Below are 19,538 nucleotides of genomic sequence, written 5' to 3'. Positions count from 1 at the left end.
ATTACGTCATGTATATATTATACGAGCCGGACCCGTGCGTATCTTGCACAACCAATATAAAAGTCTCTTATCAAATATCAAGAGAAATCAACTGTTCTATCAATCAATTAAAAGTTACAGCTTGCGCTGCCATCTGGCGTATGGTAGCAACTGCCGGTAATGCAGTGCAAATATTCAAAATAGTTCCATAGTACAAATATATTTCTCTTTGTGCTCACAATAGTTTGTTTTTAACAAATTATTTTAATAAAATATAGCTAAATTAAAGCACTACGACCAAAATTGCCCAAAGCTCGCTAATAGCCCGAATCTCTATCTTTACAACCAAAACTTTATTTATAGATTTTGACCCAAATAAGAGCGAAAAAGGAACCCGTACATAAAAACAGCAATTAGAAATAATATATATATATAAAAATAAATAATATATAATATATATGATATGATATATATGATAAGGGCGGCCATTATATACATGGCTCATTCGCATTTTTACTGGCGGCCGTTCATATAGATAAAGACAATGGTTTGCTAATTAACCCTCACCAAGTTTTCGTGAGACCGAGGAGGCGTGGTCTGTAAAACAAGGCAAAAACAGCCATTTAGGGCTAGATTATGTATAACGCCGTGACAATTTGTGTCGCAGTCACATACTTTCACATTCTTCACTATATAATTCCAAAAATTTGACAAAGTAACTCAAGTTAACTGTCACTCACTGAAGTGAATGAGTGCTCTTATGTCATACGAACTTTGATCCAAAGGAGAAAACATGACCACTTGCGCTATACGTAATTTGTCCCCAAGACACTTAAAACTGTTTATAGCTGCATCAGAACGGAAAAGGACATCTCAGACTGTTCGAGGCCACAACGCCACGTTTGGTGTTTTAAACATAAACATAAAGCAGGGCGCGATAAGCTCCGAAGAGATACATGCCAAGTGGGCGGGACGGGACCTACTCGTTCAACGCCGCCACCAAACGGCATCTGCAAGGCAGATGAAATTTCATTGAGAAGCATTGCATGGCAGAAATTATCTCGGGGTGTTTGCCAAATCAATGCCGAAGGACAACCCTGCTTAGAAACAATTTCTAATCCAAAAAACTTTTTTTTCTAAATTTCCGATGTTACTTTGACCGGGAGTTGAAAATTCATCCACATCGGCGGCTTTTTAGGTTTTTTTTTAATCTGGATTTTTCTATTCGTACCTCATTGTTATCTGGTGACGGAACATTAATTCATGTACAATAGAGTCATCCTGAAATATTCCCGAAGTGATTCCTAAATAAGTTAAAGGTAGTCCCGCAGACCATCATTTAAAGCTCCCAAACTGAATACGCATTGATCACGAAATCTGTTTTTGTATGATCGCTTCTTCGCAACTTCGGGCCCCTAAAGCCGTTCTTAATATGCAGACATTGGTCCCGAAAACAATATCGAATCGGCTCAAAGTTATGATCATCATCATTAGTTGGCGCTTAACCGCAGCCGGCATAATAAGTCACGTCACCTATCTCCGTTTCATACCAGCTATATCCCTGCCCCTTCTGACGAAGTGGGAATATATTGGGATGTGGCTATATATTGGGCTGAATAATAGTACGATTGTTCGCCTTCCCTAGTCAACTTTGGTTTGGAGACAAACCGTTTTCGGCTTTGTGTCATTTTCATTGCCATCTTTTGCTCTTTCTCGATCTGAAGTATAAATTACACTGAAGATGGCGCAACTAGAGTTGGTAAATGTTCGTGTACTTGTGGCTTTGTCACAGCCACTGAAATATCACTGTAAGTTTCATCGACAAATTGGAAGGAACAGCCGTGTTTGACTGATTGTGGCAGCATATGCTTCCCGTTCCCAATCACGTTTACCAAAACTGACAATCACAGACTCAAACTAAGCTCTCGTCACAGGAAAAGTTCGCTACTATGCTTTGAACTAATGATCAAGTTTCTTAAACTATGACTGAATAACTCTGTATGTCCCAGAAAATGATCCAGATGCGACTATACAAACGCCCTTGCCAATAGTCCACTGTAAAATCACAGTAACAGTAATGTTAGTACATAACTGCTGTTATTGAGAGCGTATTATTTACTCTGAATTAGACATTATCGCGGATAAAATAGATGTGACTAAGAGGTCAAAATCACAGATCACGTCGTTCCTCACATATCACGAGATCGGCCAACACTAGACACAACGACGAAATCGGCGTCCTGTAGCGTTCTCACATTATTCTAGTTGTATAACTGTATAAGAACCCAACGTGGTCTTGTTGGCAGTGTTTCAGAATAAAGATCATGTACGGGCCGGTAACTGGTATGTATCATTAAGGTACTAGTTCGCCTGTCTCGGGAGCCATTTGATTTGATCACGTTAAATCTTCTAGGCCATCGTCACGTTTCGTGTGAAACTTGGAGTCGCCATTGTCTTGCCTGCTAGTAGGTGAGGTTTTCAATTGGGTTGAAGAAGCTATCCGCGCGGTCGGTCGTGTCTTTGTATTTTATTTACAACGTTTCAACTTTTTATGTTATTCTTTTCTTGCTTTGTCAAAACAGGGATATCTTTCTAGTCGATTTTTTTTACTTTGACGTCGATGAGCGGTTTATTATCTTTTCGCGTATATTTAAATATTTTTTTTCTGGGGACAATTTTTTGCAATTATCATTTCTTAGAAAATAATATGGTGACACAAGATGAGATAGACCACTCTCAATTCATTTTGGAAACAGATCGAAAAAGTATCTACAAACAAATAAATGAAATGGTGCAGATGGGCCAAATAATTTCGTTGAAGGACTGACACAACGTCGTGTTGTACTTAAACATATGTTGGAATACGAAGATCGGATATATAAGCAAGAGTTTGCCAATAAAGTGAAAACGCGAATAGACGAAGAAATTAACAAAAGTAAAACAATTTTGCTGCAAATCAAAGAAGAGCGCAAACGAAAAAATCAGGAGTTTGTTGAACAGAAAAAGATACAGCGAGAATTGGAGAGTTGCTACGAGGTCCGAGAAGAGCTGAAACATAATGAAAGAATGCAGATAAAAGATACACTGCTTGAACAAATAACCGAAAAAGAGTCCGCTTTAAAACGCAAAAATGAGTTGGACGAATATTGGCGCAGAGTAAGCGAAATCAATGCGAAACGCTTCGATGAACATTTGGAAGAAGAGCGATGTATGAAGAGAAACTTACAAAGGTGCACCAACCTAGTGCTAAAACAGCAAATAGAAACCAATAAACGACGACGAGAAGACGAAAACGCTCTAAGAAAACAGGAAAAAATTTAATTAGAAAAATTGATACATGATATGGAATTAGAAGAGCGGGAAAAGACGCGCAAAGGCCTTTCAACAAAAGCGATCGCCTACCGCAAGGAATTGCTCGACAGGATAGACGAAAGAAAGAGGAAACGCGAAACTGAAGCATACAAAACTAAAGAAGAGGAATGGGCGCAAATGGAAAAACTGGTAAAAGAAGACGAGGCAGAGCGCGTGGTTTTGAAGCAACGTAAACGCTCCGTCTACAATGCTACAGACATTGAGTGCTTTCGGGAGTCCCTGTCTTCGTAGACTTACCTCCGGTGTAAAACACAGGCCAATGTCCGTTGATCTTCGGCCCAACAATTTGGTACCAATCGGTGAGCTGGGGTGTTCAAGTCCACCAGCCTTGGTTTGGCCGAGGAGGACTATCCATCCTCCTCTTCCATTTTCGGGTATTGGCACCCGGTTGCACGGCAACTCCACTGCGAGTTCCGTGCTTGCCTCAGAATCCCTCTTTCATTGATTTTGATATCTCGATATCTGATTAACATGTTAATCAGATTGAGATATTGTGTTTTGTCGCAATTTAGGAATGTGACCAACCTTTTCTATCCTGCAGTGTTACAACAATGTATAAATACATTGTTAACGACGGAGCTTGGTTTTGCTTAGATATCGCTTAAGGGCCGCACTACGTTGACAAACAGAGTGAGCTTGGCATCAAATTATGCTCCGTCTATAAAACTCCATCACAATTAAAATCAAGGGATGTGACCAACCTTTTCCGCGCACAGACCTGTGAGTGCCGAGTGCCCGTCTCAGCAATGTCTCTCGACATCGCTTAAGACCACACTACGTTGTGTAGCATTATACGTCACACTCACGGCATTACGCATAACAAACTCCAAATATATTTTAGTAATAATCATATTACAATATTTTCCAACATAAATTATTGAACTAACCCAGACGGCTAGCCAACATCAATGGAATGCCGAATATGAGACCCATATCCATTCACAGCTCATAAACTATACATACAAACATACAACCCATGGTGGGAAAATATTAAAACACTCAAATTGATCTGCTGACGCTGCTAAATGTACAAAACTACATGTATGGAGTTATGCATACAAAACTACATGTATACAAAAACTGTATACAAACGTACATGTATGCATAACCCATTTCCTATGTACTTATTTTTAGTTATTAGTATTAAGATATTTATGAATGTATAGGTTAAGCAAATTACTATAAAAGACAAGAATTTATTTAATAAAACAAGATTTAATGTTGGAACATTGAAAGCGAAACATCTTTTATTTTAGTACATTTCATGGCGATCCTGCCAGTCTAGGTCAATAATTAGCACAAGTGCTAAAAGATCTAGCTGGCCAGAAGAGCCTGTCGGTTCGGTAAAAATAAATAAAACAGGATTGTAAATCAAACATTTTAACTGACTGGAAAAAATCCTGCCAGTCCGATCCTAAATAAGCATAAAAATTTGCTGAAAAAGCAAATATTGCTAAAACGATCGACTGGAGGAAATTCCGCCAGTTTATAAACCAGGACAACAAGTAAATCCTGCAAAATTGCAAACATTTTTATATGATGAAAGAAAGAATCGACAACGCATCTGCAGTTTAAAGACCTGCTAATTCTTCAGTTGGTAAAAATCTCGGATGGTATTCAAACCAAGGAATTATTTTCATACACCACAAGCAATGCTGAAATAATTACACATACAACATGGCTAATCGCATAAAGGGTGGAATAAATTAAGGACAGGAAAATACATGGCTACATATATAATCGCATAAAAGATGGAATAAATTGAGACCGGAAATACATTAGCAATCGACGGAGTACCGATTGAGACGACAACAAAACTGGCAGCTATATAAACATAAGTAGGTATAAAATTTAGAAACAAATTGGGCGGCCTTTATGGACACTAAACAATGAGCAAAAACGAAAGTTTTTGCTTAGGATTTTTTTTTCTCTTCCCTTTAAGTAGGAAATAAAATTAGGTGCAATTTTTTTTAAACACTGAACAAATATCTTTTAAATAGAAAATCTGTACTATTCAATTTGAAAAACAAAGGCTCAGCTATCTCCTTTAGTTATGCAAGAAATAAAAACTGAGGAAGATTTTCACAAAGTCTTTAAGAAGTGCGAAGACACCATTAGGGAATTTATAAAATTAGCAGAAGAAATTAAAATAAATAAAACAACTAAACAAGGTCCAACGCCGATTACAATAGAGGAATATCGGAGACGGAACAATCTTTATAAGAAGGAAACAATTCCTATAATACCTTCCCCGACAATAATAAGAAAAAGAAAACGGGGAGGTAAACAATTTAAAAAAAAGGAAGGAAATAGCTGAAACCTTTAAACTACTAAATATCACTACCAATAAGGAAGATAGATTAAAATTAAAAGACAAGATAAGGGAATTGAGAAACAAAAAATAAAAATAATTTTGAGTAAATTGGAATGTCATCTAATCACAGGGAACACCCCATTACATGGGAAGATAAAGAAATTAGAAATAAAACAGAGGTAGATTATGAAAAACAACTCCTATGGTTAAAACCATTTTGGAAAAAAATAGGCATGAAAAGGGAACCTACAGTAGAAGATGTAAAAAACCCTACAACAACAGAGGAAGAAATAGCTAGGATGATAAGATCGGTCTTCCCAAATGAAAAATAAATTTTTTTTTAGAATTAAAATCTAATACTAAATTATATACTGGTTGACAAATAAATGAATAAATAAATAAATACAAATTTTCTTAGTAAAATTTTTTAAAAAATGGCATAAAAACTAATTTTTAAAATATTATGTAAATTGAAAAAATTTTTTTTATTAAAATGCTAAAATTAAACAAATATTTCCAACACAAGTTTTCTTAAACTGTTATGTCAACTAAATAAGGAAAAATAATAAAAATAAAATGGAATGCATAGGATAAAGAATAAAATCAAAAATTTTATTATACTCAGTTGAGCAGAGCTCACAGAGTATATTAAGTTTGATTGGATAACGGTTGGTTGTACATATATAAAGGAATCGAGATAGATATAGACTTCCATATATCAAAATAATCAGGATCGAAAAAAAATTTGATTGAGCCATGTCCGTCCGTCCGTCCGTCCGTCCGTCCGTCCGTTAACACGATAACTTGAGTAAATTTTGAGGTATCTTGATGAAATTTGGTATGTAGGTTCCTGAGCACTCATCTCAGATCGCTATTTAAAATGAACGATATCGGACTATAACCACGCCCACTTTTTCGATATCGAAAATTTCGAAAAACCGAAAAAGTGCGATAACTCATTACAAAAGACAGATAAAGCGACGAAACTTGGTAGATGGGTTGAACTTATGACGCAGAATAGAAAATTAGTAAGATTTTGGACAATGGGCGTGGCACCGCCCACTTTTACAAGAAGGTAATTTAAAAGTTTTGCAAGCTGTAATTTGGCAGTCGTTGAAGATATCATGATGAAATTTGGCAGGAACGTTACTACTATTACTCTATATGCGCTAAATAAAAATTAGCAAAATTGGATGAAGAACACGCCCACTTTTTAAAAAAAAAATTTTTTAAATTCAAATTTTAACAAAAAATTTAATATCTTTAATGTATATAAGTAAATTAAGTCAAAATTCAACTCCAGTAATGATATGATGCAACAAAATACAAAAATAAAAGAAAATTTCAAAATGGGTGTGGCTCCGCCCATTTTCATTTAGTTTGTCTAGAATACTTTTATTGCCATAAGTCGAACAAAAATTTAGCAATCCTTCTCAAATTTGGTAGGAGCATAGATTCTATGACGGTAACTGTTCTCTGTGAAAATGGGCGAAATCGGTGGAAGCCACGCCCAGTTTTTATACACAGTCCACCGTCTGTCCTTCCGCTCGGCCATTAACACAATAACTTGAGCAAAATCCGATATATCTTTACTAAACTTAGCCCACGTACTTACCTGAGCTCACTTTTTCTTGGTATAAAAAATGGGCGAAATCTGACCATAACCACGCCCACTTTATCGATATCGAAAATTACGAAAAATGAAAAAAATGCCATAATTCTATACCAAACACGAAAAAAGGGATGAAACATGGTAACTGGATTGGTTTATTGACGCAAAATATAACTTTGGAAAAACCTTTGTAAAATGGGTGTGATACCTACCATATTAAGTAGAAGAAAATGAAAAAGTTCTACAAGGCGAAATCAACAGCCCTTGGAATCTTGGCAGGAATACTGTTAGTGGTATTGCATATATAAATAAATTAGCAGTACCCGACAGATGATTTTCTGGATCACCTGGTCCACATTTTGGTCGATATCGCGAGAACGCCTTCACATATACATCTAAGGGCCACTCGCTTTTAAAACACTCATTAATACCTTTAATTTGATATCCATATCGTACAAAAACATACCAGAGTCCCCCTGTCCCACCCTAATGGCGATATCTCGAAAAGGCGTCCACCTATAGACCTAATGCCCCCTCCCTCTTAAAATGCTCAGTAACACCTTTCGTTTGATACCCATATCGTACAAACATTCTAGAGTCACCCCTGGCCCACCCTAATGGCGATATCTCGAAAAGGCGTCCACCTATAGACCTAGTGTCCACTCCCTCTTAAAATGCTCAGTAACACCTTTCGTTTGATACCCATATCGTACAAACATTCTAGAGTCACCCCTGGCCCACCCTAATGGCGATATCTAGAAAAGGCGTCCACCTATAGACCTAATGCCCACTCCCTCTTAAAATGCTCAGTAACAGCTTTCGTTTGATACCCATATCGTACAAACATTCTAGAGTCACACCTGGCCCACCCTAATGGCGATATTTCGAAAAGGCGTCCACCTATAGAACTAAGGATTACTCCCTTTTAAAATACTCATTACCACCTTTCATTTGATACCCATATCGTACAAACACATTCTAGAGTCACCCTGGCCCACCCTAATGGCGATATCTCGAAAAGGCGTCCACCTATAGACCTAATGTCCACTCCCTCTTAAAATGCTCAGTAACTCCTTTCGTTTGATACCCATATCGTACAAACATTCTAGAGTCACCCCTGGCCCACCCTAATGGCGATATCTCGAAAAGGCGTCCACCTATAGACCTAATGTCCACTCCCTCTTAAAATGCTCAGTAACACCTTTCGTTTGATACCCATATCGTACAAACATTCTAGAGTCACCCCTGTCCCACCCTAATGGCGATATCTCGAAAAGGCGTCCACCTATAGACCTAATGCCCACTCCCTCTTAAAATGCTCAGTAACACCTTTCGTTTGATACCCATATCGTACAAACATTCTAGAGTCACACCTGGCCCACCCTAATGGCGATATCTCGAAAAGGCGTCCACCTATAGAACTAAGGATTACTCCCTTTTAAAATACTCATTACCACCTTTCATTTGATACCCATATCGTACAAACACATTCTAGAGTCACCCTGGCCCACCCTAATGGCGATATCTCGAAAAGGCGTCCACCTATAGACCTAATGCCCACTCCCTCTTAAAATGCTCAGTAACACCTTTCGTTTGATACCCATACCGTACAAACATTCTAGAGTCACCCTTGGTCCAGCTTTATGGCGATATCTCGAAAAGGCGTCCACCTATAGAACTAAGGATTACTCCCTTTTAAAATACTCATTACCACCTTTCATTTGATACCCATATCGTACAAACACATTCTAGAGTCACCCCTGGCCCACCCTAATGGCGATATCTCGAAAAGGCGTCCACCTATAGACCTAATGCCCACTCCCTCTTAAAATGCTCAGTAACACCTTTCGTTTGATACCCATATCGTACAAACATTCTAGAGTCACCCCTGGCCCACCCTAATGGCGATATCTCGAAAGGGCGTCCACCTATAGACCTAATGCCCACTCCCTCTTAAAATGCTCAGTAACACCTTTCGTTTGATGCACATATCGTACAGACACCCCTGGTCCACCTTTATGGCGATATCTCGAAACGGCGTCCACCTATGGAACTAAGGATCACTCCTTTTCAAAATACTCATTAAGAGCTTTCATTTGATACCCATATCGTACAAACACATTATAGAATCACCCCTGGTCCACCTTAATGGGGACATCTCGAAAAGGCGTCCACCGATAGACCTAAGGCCCACTCCCTCTTAAAATGCTCAGTAACACCTTTCATTTGATACCCATATCGTACAAACAATTTCTAGAGTCAGCCCTGGTCTACCTTTATGGCGATATCCCTAAATGGCGTTCATCCATAGAACTATGGCCTACTCTCTCTTAAAATACTCTTTAATACCTTTCATTTGATACACATGTTATACAACCACATTCCATGGTTACCCCAGATTGATTTTCCTTATTTTGTCTCCATAGCTCTCAACTGAGTATGTTATGTTCGGTTACAACCGAACTTAGCCTTCCTTACTTGTTAAAAATTAAAATTTAGTTCATTACTCATAGAAGCAGGAAGATAGCCAAAATGTCTTGGTGGACAAAAATAGCCCAAGGCATTATGATAGCCATAGCTGGCTATGAATTCGGCAAAGAAACCTCTGAAGAGGAAATAGTTGACAACAAATTGGTAAAATATGAGCCACAAGCCCAAGTGGACACAAAAACTACAGACATTTGGCTAGGTGCTTTAATATGCACGATAGGGCTATTAATCATAGCGATAGCCGCTATTCTTAAAAACTATACGAAAATCAAATATAGGCAAACGAATAACGTGCAACAACGCATATAAAATTTTTTTTGCCCTTTCTACCCAAATTTCCAAGCTCAAAGCTGAGGAAGAGCCATAAATAATTGGAGTAAAATCTCAAATAGTGTCTCAAAATGTCACAATCGACAGTAAAGGTAGCTCTGCCTAATGCGAACAGCAAATCCAAAATTCGCATAATTCCTTCGATTGACCCTGGCAAAGATGGTCAGGAAGGAATAGGAAATTCTAGGACAGTGGAAGTAAGCAAGACCCAAGCAAATTTGAAATAGTCCAAAATTACCCAACACCAAAAACAGCAGATGAAGTTAAAAGATTCGTAGCGTTCTGCAATTATTACAGAAGATTTGTACCGAATTTCGCAGAATACTCAAGAAAATTAACTAAGCTTTGCAAAAAGAATGTTTCCTTCGACTGGACAGAAGAATGTCAAACAGCTTTTGTCTATTTAAAGGAAGCATTAACCAACCCAAAACTTTTGCAATACCCCGACTTCAATAAAGAATTCTGCATAACTACAGACGCTAGTGGGTATGCTTGCGGAGCAGTCCTTAGCCAGGAACATGATGGCAAACAGTTACCAATCGCTTACGCCTCCAGATCCTTTTCAAAAGGTGAAACAAACAAAGCTACAATAGAAAAAGAACTGGCAGCAATCCATTGGGCCATAACATTCTTCAGACCATACGTCTATGGTAGAAAATTCAAAATCAAAACCGACCATCGCCCTTTAACTTACCTTTTTTCGATGAAGAACCCTTCATCTAAGTTAACACGAGTAAGACTCGATTTAGAAGAATACGATTTCGAAGTGGAGTACATTGCTGGAAAAGAAAATCACGTCGCAGACGCATTGTCTCGCATTAACATAACAAATCTAAAAGAAATGTCAGTGGAGGCATGCAAAATAATGAAAGTTTCAACTAGATCAGCAGCTAAAAATATAAAAAATAACATTAAAATTGAAGAAAGTCACACAGAGAACCCCAAAATATACGAAGCGCTAAATAAATTTGAAGTAAAAAGACTAGTCGAGCTCGTTTTCAACCCTTCGAAATTCTATTTCAAAAAAGGAAAGAAAATTTGTAGCGATTTTGATACAAGCAACCTAATTGTTGAGGATAAGATTGACTTAGGACAATTCTTTACCAGGCTCGAAAGAGAAGCCGGCAATTTAGGCCTTGTACGAATACAGTTGTCCTTAGGGGACATATTGTTTAAAAGAAATTATACTGCAGTAGGAAAATTTATTGAAAAAGGAAACAAGGTTCTTAAAAAACTAACAATTGCACTAACCCCAGAGGTTATACATGTGACTAATCCCGGGAAAATTAAGGAAATTCTGCAAAAATATCATGACGATCCTATTAGTGGTGGCCACCCAGGAATAAATCGCATTACAAATAAAATCAAGCAGAAATATAGCTGGAAAAACATGAAAAATGACATAAGAAAATACGTAAAAAGCTGCATCCACTGTCAGAAAAACAAAATAAATAAGCATATAAAAGAACCAATGACAATAACGGAGACACCTCCGAAGGCTTTTGACATAGTACAGATCGATACGTTCGGACCATTACCGAGATCAATAAACGGAAACGAATACGCAGTTACCATCATATGCGACCTCACCAAATATGCGGTAGCAATTCCAGTTCCGAGCAAACATGCGATAACAGTTGCTAAAGCTATATTCGAGCACTTTATTTTGATCTATGGTTGCATGAAAACCATCCTAACAGACATGGGAACCGAATACAAAAATTGCTTATTCGAAGAATTATGCAAACTATTAAAAATTGAACATAAAACCTCAACACCATACCATCATCAAACTTTAGGCACTGTAGAACGTAGTCATAGGACGTTTAACGAATATGTACGTTCATACATATCCAGTGATAAAGATGATTGGGACGAATATCTCAAGTATTTCGCGTACTGCTACAACACGACTCCATCGACGGTACACGAGTATTGCCCCTATGAGCTTATATTTGCGAAAAATCCCCCCATGTATGAATTCTTAAACGATAATAAAATAAGCCCAGTATATAATCACGAAGCATATGATAAGGAAATTAAATATAGACTTCAAATAGCACAACAAAGAGCTAGAAAGTTAGTAAAAGAAGCCAAGGAAAAACAAAAAAACAATTATGATAAAAGTAGCACCAGTAAGGAAATAAAGTTAGAAGATTTAGTATTAGTAAGAGAAGAAGATAGTCATAAGCTAGACCATAGATATAAAGGACGGTATAAAGTAAAGAAAATTGACGAAAATAACAATTTTACTTTAATACCACATAGAGAGGAGTCTAGTAACAGGAAGAGTAAGGATAAGGAATTAATAATCCATAAGAATAGGCTTAAACGCATATGAAATAAGCATTCCACGTTATTCATTACACATTAAATATACAAAAAAAAAAAAAAAATCGAAAAAACGAATTTTTTTTTTCTTTCTCAATTCCACATTTACATAAATTATTATAAATATATAAACATTAGGGAATATATACCGACAAGCGGATTTTAATTGGGTGCACACATTTAAAATCCGACTATAAAAATGTATACAATAAATAAAATAAGAATAATAATCATTAAACAAAAAAAAAAAAAAACTTTTTCTTTTAAGACAATAAATATAGAAGTAATACATATATCAAGGTCAGCGAATCAAAAACAAAAAGCAAAATATCAAAATATTAACAATACGACAAAGAGTCTTATACAATTTGTTCACACAACAAATGTATAACACTCTTTTTCTAAGGTGGATGGTGTAGCATTATACGTCACACCCACTGTATTGTATCATTATCCCTTTCACTACCGTACTATAAGCAGAGTTCTTAGAAAAATATTGCTTATATTTTTGGATAGATATGAAATCCTATAAACCAAAAAAAATTTCAAAAAAAATCTAATGTCCTTCTGAAGGATGTTATGTCCTGGGATTATATGTCCCATTGGTATATAAACGAAACATAAATTGGGACTAAATATCCCATTGGCAGTATTTTTTCAAAACCATCAAACAAGAGTATCCTCTTAAATTTAATTTATTTCTTCTTTTGGTACATTTTTAGACACATTTTTTATTTATTTTACTTATGGAAATTACCAAAACATTCAAAACAAAGTGGTTCTTTGCACATTGAGCATACATACTGCGTGCGTTTTTCTTTATTCATAGAGCTGCACAATACACAGCGTCTCCGCTGGTTTTCTTTCATCGGCATATGATCTCCAACATTTAACATCTTTTTAGCTCTTTTTGATCTCGGGCCTTTTGTGGTAGAGATTTTTTTTGCCTTGGTCTTAGCTCTGCCTTGCGAAATAAGTTGTTCTGCGAGTGGTACAACGAAGTCTTTTAGCTGCGATTTTCTATGTACGTTTTCCTGGTAAATAATATGAGCATTTACCACTGATGTCATTAAAAGCTTGAAAAATACTTTGCGCCACCATTTCGTCGATTTTCTATTAACATCATAAGTTTTAACTTTTTGATCGGATATATCAACTCCCCCCATGTTCTGATTATAGAAGACCAAGGCTTCCGGACAGTCAATAGAAATCCTATAACCATCTTTTTGAGTTCGCAAAACTGTAGACGATGTAGGGCTGTGACAATTGCTCATAATAATTACTTCGCGGGAGACGTGCCATTTTGCTACCATTATACCTTGATCACTTATCCGAAAAACAGAGTCTCCTCTCTTCAGCGGTTCGTTCAAGACAGGTAAATTCTTTCTATTTTGAACACAAGTTTCGACACAAGCAAAAGGTAAAGTTTTCATCAAATTAAATGAGGTAAAAAAGCGATCAAATATCAAAACCGTATTGGGATTACGCACAGTCTCACACAATTTAGTAACGACCCTCTCTCCTAAAGTTCCTGATGGGGCTGGGCTGCTGTCTTTGCCAGCATATATATTGAAGTCATACGTATATCCGGTTCTGGAGTCACATCTTTGCCATATTTTGATGCCACGTTTAATCGGCTTCAATGGTAAATACTGCTTTAGGGAGGATCTGCCCTTAAACTTAGCCATTGATTCGTCAATGCTCTGACGTGAGCTATCCGTGCGTGATTTTATAAATGCATGTTTCAAACAATTGACAACTTCCTCTATGTAATAAAGTTTGGATGCCGAATCTGGTTTCTTAGGAAAATTAAAATACATTTTTGACATAAGAGTTTGGTAGCGATTTCGCGACATTGCTGTTTTTATAAAATTGTTGCCCATGGATTCATTTTGAGACCAGTAATCAGAAATCTCAGGCAATGTATTATAGCCCATAACAAGTGAAATTCCAAGCAATATTTTGATTTCGTCTGCATCAGTCGGTGCCGTACTACGTTTTTTGTTTGTATTCAATATGTCTAATCTCTCATTTGTGCATTGCGCAATAAATATAACTAAGGATTCTGGAAATAAATACTTAAATATTTCAAGCTCAGTCGATCTTCTTGAAATTGTAGCCAATATGACGGGATCAAGCTCTTCACTAATAGAAAATCGAGGACGAAATATATCCGAAGGGTCTCCCCATACTACAAGGTTACTTGACGTGTTATTAGCCACATCCTGTGCGTCGTTTTCACATTCCACATCTGAACTTTTCTCTGAATCGTGCCTGGAATTGCTCGAAAGACCATCAGTTTCTTCATCGAAATCTGGCACATATTCCGATCCTGACGCACTGAAATCGCTTACATCTGAATCGCTGTTGTTTAGCATCGCGGTCACTTCGTCTTCCGTCAACTTCCCACCTTGGATCTTTCGATTCATTCTACAAACCATTAAACGCAAAAATTGTTTCCACATTTTCATAACATAAATTAAGCCCAATGGGATAATATATCCCATTTTTATTGTTTGGACACTACTGTTGGGATATATTATCCCACAAGCACAAAAATACAGATTTCACCATATATTGTATGCCCATTGTTTCTTACTTACCTGAATGTTATTTATAACGTTATTATAAGTATTTTAAACAACTTTAACTTATCGTATTCACTTGTTTTCCCCACAAAATATATGAATTTTATGAAATCACGTGCACTCTTCACGAAACAAGTTGCATACTAATGGCTACTAAACACAGCGCCCATAATAAACATACCCAAATTAGCTGACGACAGAAAGAGAACACTTTGAAGTACCAGTGGGACGAATTCTTCCTTAAATTAAGTGAATATTGGATTTATGTCGATTTTTTGAATTTGCACTGGGATGTATTATCCCCATGGTAGTGAAAGGGTTATACGCCACACTCACTGTAACTTATTCACGGCATTACGCATAACAAACTCAAAATATATTTTAGTAATAATCATATTACAATATTTTCCAACATAAATTATTGAACTAACCCAGACGGCTAGCCAACATCAATGGAATGCCGAATATGAGACCCATATCCATTCACAGCTCATAAACTATACATACAAACATACAACCCATGGTGGGAAAAAATTAAAACACTCAAATTGATCTGCTGACGCTGCTAAATGTACAAAACTACATGTATGGAGTTATGCATACAAAACTACATGTATACAAAAAATGTATACAAACGTACATGTATGCATAACCCATTTCCTATGTACTTATTTTTAGTTATTAGTATTAAGATATTTATGAATGTATAGGTTAAGCAAATTACTATAAAAGACAAGAATTTATTTAATAAAACAAGATTTAATGTTGGAACATTGAAAGCGAAACATCTTTTATTTTAGTACATTTCAGTTGACTTGCCATTGCACGCCATATTGTGCTACTATTGGCTTCCATTTTTGCTACTATTTCGCTCCAATTTTCACTCAATTACGCAACAATTATGCTCCATTATGCCTCCAAATAAACTCCTACCACAATTAAGGGATGTGTCCAACCTTTTCCACTCATAGACCTGTAAGTGACCGAGTACCTGCCCCAGCGACATCCTTGTATTGCAGTCCGCCACACTGCAGTGATTTGACAGCGTCAAATCTTGCCACATTTTTGGATGTGGCCATCCATTCCGCGAACGCCTCCTATTCGCTTACGCAGTCTAAAACAGCCTCAAACATCTCAAAAGACGAGATTAGCACCGGCCCACTCGTACAATTATCGATTGTTTTTCGGCTGACGATAGACATGCGTTCCTTCACCATCTTTCGTCATCGTTTTACAGCTTATTTAACCGGCATCTCCGATTGCCACAAATTAAGGGATGTGACCAACCTATCATCTGCCCCTCAGGGTCAGTTTCTCAATGAAATTAGGATTCTTGTGGCAAGCATGAGACCGAATTCCCTTGGGTTTGCACGCCCCAAGGGAAAACAAGTCTACTCAGAGCGTGTGTCATAAGTGAACTCTATTTGAAACCACAGCCACCGCGATGCTCCCACAAGGGGTCCATCCCAGGACAGGAGGTGAGACCTGAATACACAGCATCGTTCGATGCCGTGCATCAGATTACACTGGCTTCTCCTTCTCCCGCGGTAGCAGTTTTTATAAAGACCTTGGCTAGGGTCCCACAGGGTGATACCCGCGTCCACCCTGCTGCCTTTCGAGTAAAACACCTTACTCATGGATTGGGTACCCATGGTATTATGGTCGCCTTTTACGACCGGTATACCTACCGTGGGCATATTCTAACGCCTAACCCACAGGGGGATACAATGTTACAATTGAATATATTAATTATGCACGACTTATGCATAAATTGAATGAACAAGCGCAGGCGCAGCGTGACGCACGCATTGACCATTTGCGCCATGTCGACTATTGTACAAAAGAAAATATGAAAGCAGAAATGGATCGACGAGCAGAGATGGCTAAAATTACTATGCCCAATTGCGACGACAAATATGCCAACAATTTGAGAGGTGTATGCGTGAAGCGCAAGAGCAACGTGAACAAAAAATGCTTATAAATCCATTCGCGCATACGGAGAAGACTGCAGCGGACTTGAGGTTGGAGCGGCATAAAATCCGTGATGAGCTCGATCAGTGTTGCCAGGTTAGCCTTTTCGAGGCTAGATTTAGCCTCTTTTTTTTGCCTTTAGCCTCGAAATTTTGGATTTAGCTTCGTGACTTTTTTCTAGCCTTTTTTACTCCCAATGTATTTTTAATAATTTCTAAAATAAAATAATATCAAAAGTTCCTGTGAACACCTTGTACATAAGCACCGCCTGGAATGTGTTCTAATCTTTAGTTATGCGTAGCATTGTTTACTATATAGTTTGGCAGCTTAAATAGAGGTTACGTCGCGAATAGAGTGCCGTGGCACTGGACTAGGCAGTCGAATGTCATATAATGATGGAATGGTGTTCGGAGTTTTTTCAAAGTTAAAAAAAAATGATAAAAGCTTTACTATAAATAAAACTATTGTTTTAATAACAACAAAAACGCCTTATATATTCTATATACATAAATTCTTAAGGATTAGCTCACTTTAAAATTTGAGTTAAATAATCTAAATTTTTTTTTTTGAAACTGAGTCGAGAACTGTGCGTGTGAATGTGCGAATTTTCACCGATCAGCTGTTAGTTGCGCTACTTGGTAAAATTAACAACGGTTGACGTTTTGCTTTCGGCGAAATATAATCATACATATATATACATATATACGTTCGTTTATTTCGATTTGTGTCAAGCTGCTGGAGAAAAAATGGAAAGGTAAGTTAAATACTTATATTTGACTAATTTTAGTGTAATTAAATTATCGTTTTTATTAATTCAATATAGATATTTAAAGAGGCTGCCGAATTCGGTTTTACAAAGGGCAGCCAGCAGTAATGGAGCGTCTGCCAATGAAACAGCTGAATCCTGCCCATTTAGCACGTATGTATGCATGTAGTTCTTTCAAATTTTACTTTACTATTATATTATAATTATTATTACAGCAAATCCAAACGAGATTACTGTCACCAAAGTGAGACATCAAGTGACAGCGATAGTTTCAAATCGGAAGATGAAGAACCTCGTAACAAAAAGAAAATGTATGTGAATAATTGGTAACATCAAACATTGCCGTTGTTTTCAATATATATTTAACTTAACAAGGGAGCAGACACACTTACTTGTAAGAATGTGCTGACACCACACTTCAGCAAACACAAGCAAAGCCAACGATCCGATATCATATTGTGTAAGCAGACAAAATGCAATCCATGGGAACTGCAGCGTAAGCGATATGATATGCGGACAAAATGCAAGCCGTGTGATTCGCCACGCAAGCAAAAAAATATTATTTTGGCCAACCGTGGGAAGTGCAGTGTCAGCAATTATGAAATCACTTAGATTAATGTAGAAGCTTAGAGCTTAGGTTAAGTGAATGATAGAGTCAGTCTGTTCTTGACATTGAGGAAGAATAAATGGTAAATATTGTTAAGCGGAAAAAGCTATTTTTATTTGGATCTTTTCAGGTTGCAATGGGGCCGCCGGGCGGCTCCCAACTATAACTTTTCGGAGCCCTAGTCTTTGGGCTCTTTAACTGGCGCCCGAGCAGGGGCCCACTGGCAAGTGGGTCCTTCAAAAAGGACCTCCTTAAATGTGAGGTCCATAGTGATTAGTGACAAAGTGATAGTGATAGTGGAGTGCTAAGAAAAAAATAATAGAAATTTTACCGATAAAGGAATAAAAAATATAGAGAGGCAAGACCTCAGCTTAGATAAATTAAGGCTTGTACAGCCAATAACGAAAATACCAAAACCGAGATTCACCTTCGAGGGGACCCTCCGGTTATAACGATAGCTTAACTCTGCGATTCCCTTCGGGACCCTCCAGGGTATAAAAGCTCCTCTCCCCAGGAGAGGTAAAACGAATAATAAAAAAAAAAAAAGCAGGTGAATAACAAAAAGTTGAGTGAAAAGTGATGCTACACGCAGTAAATTACTACGTCCAATCCTAAAAGCCCTCAGAGGGCTATACAGGAATAATATTAAAAGAAGCGAGCCTGTGACTCCAAAGATCCTCTGGCGCGCGAATAAAATTCAACACGAAAATTGAAACATTTTATTAGTGAATTATCCTACGGCCCCACTATTGCTATTCCAAGTGCACGTATAATCACACTGGCTGGGTGAGTCCGTATACCCATACTTCTAGGACGGACCTCACCATACCAAAGGCCGAAAAATGGTTAACGACTCCTGTGACCGTGTCATGTACACAAAATTTTTTTGCAATATGCAACTTGCCGCTCCCTTCAGGATACGGCAAAAATTTCCTTCTGAAAAAGTTAACCCGAGCGTATACATAAGAACACACTTGGGCCGGCTTTAAAAGTTAACCCGAGCGTACACATAAGAACACACTTGGGCCGGCTTATCCTTTTGTGGAGTTTCCAGGGTACACATCAGCACACACTGGAAACGGTCACTCGTTACTTGCGATACTTTCAGCGTACCCATAAGAACACGCTAAAGATTCGCAATATGTCCAGGGCGTTGTGGAGCAACTGTGCCTTAGTAG

This window comes from Eurosta solidaginis, chromosome 1, assembly GCF_040869045.1.
Source record: "Eurosta solidaginis isolate ZX-2024a chromosome 1, ASM4086904v1, whole genome shotgun sequence".
NCBI classification, from domain to species: domain Eukaryota; kingdom Metazoa; phylum Arthropoda; class Insecta; order Diptera; family Tephritidae; genus Eurosta; species Eurosta solidaginis.
Note: the sequence above shows the minus strand (reverse complement) of the source record.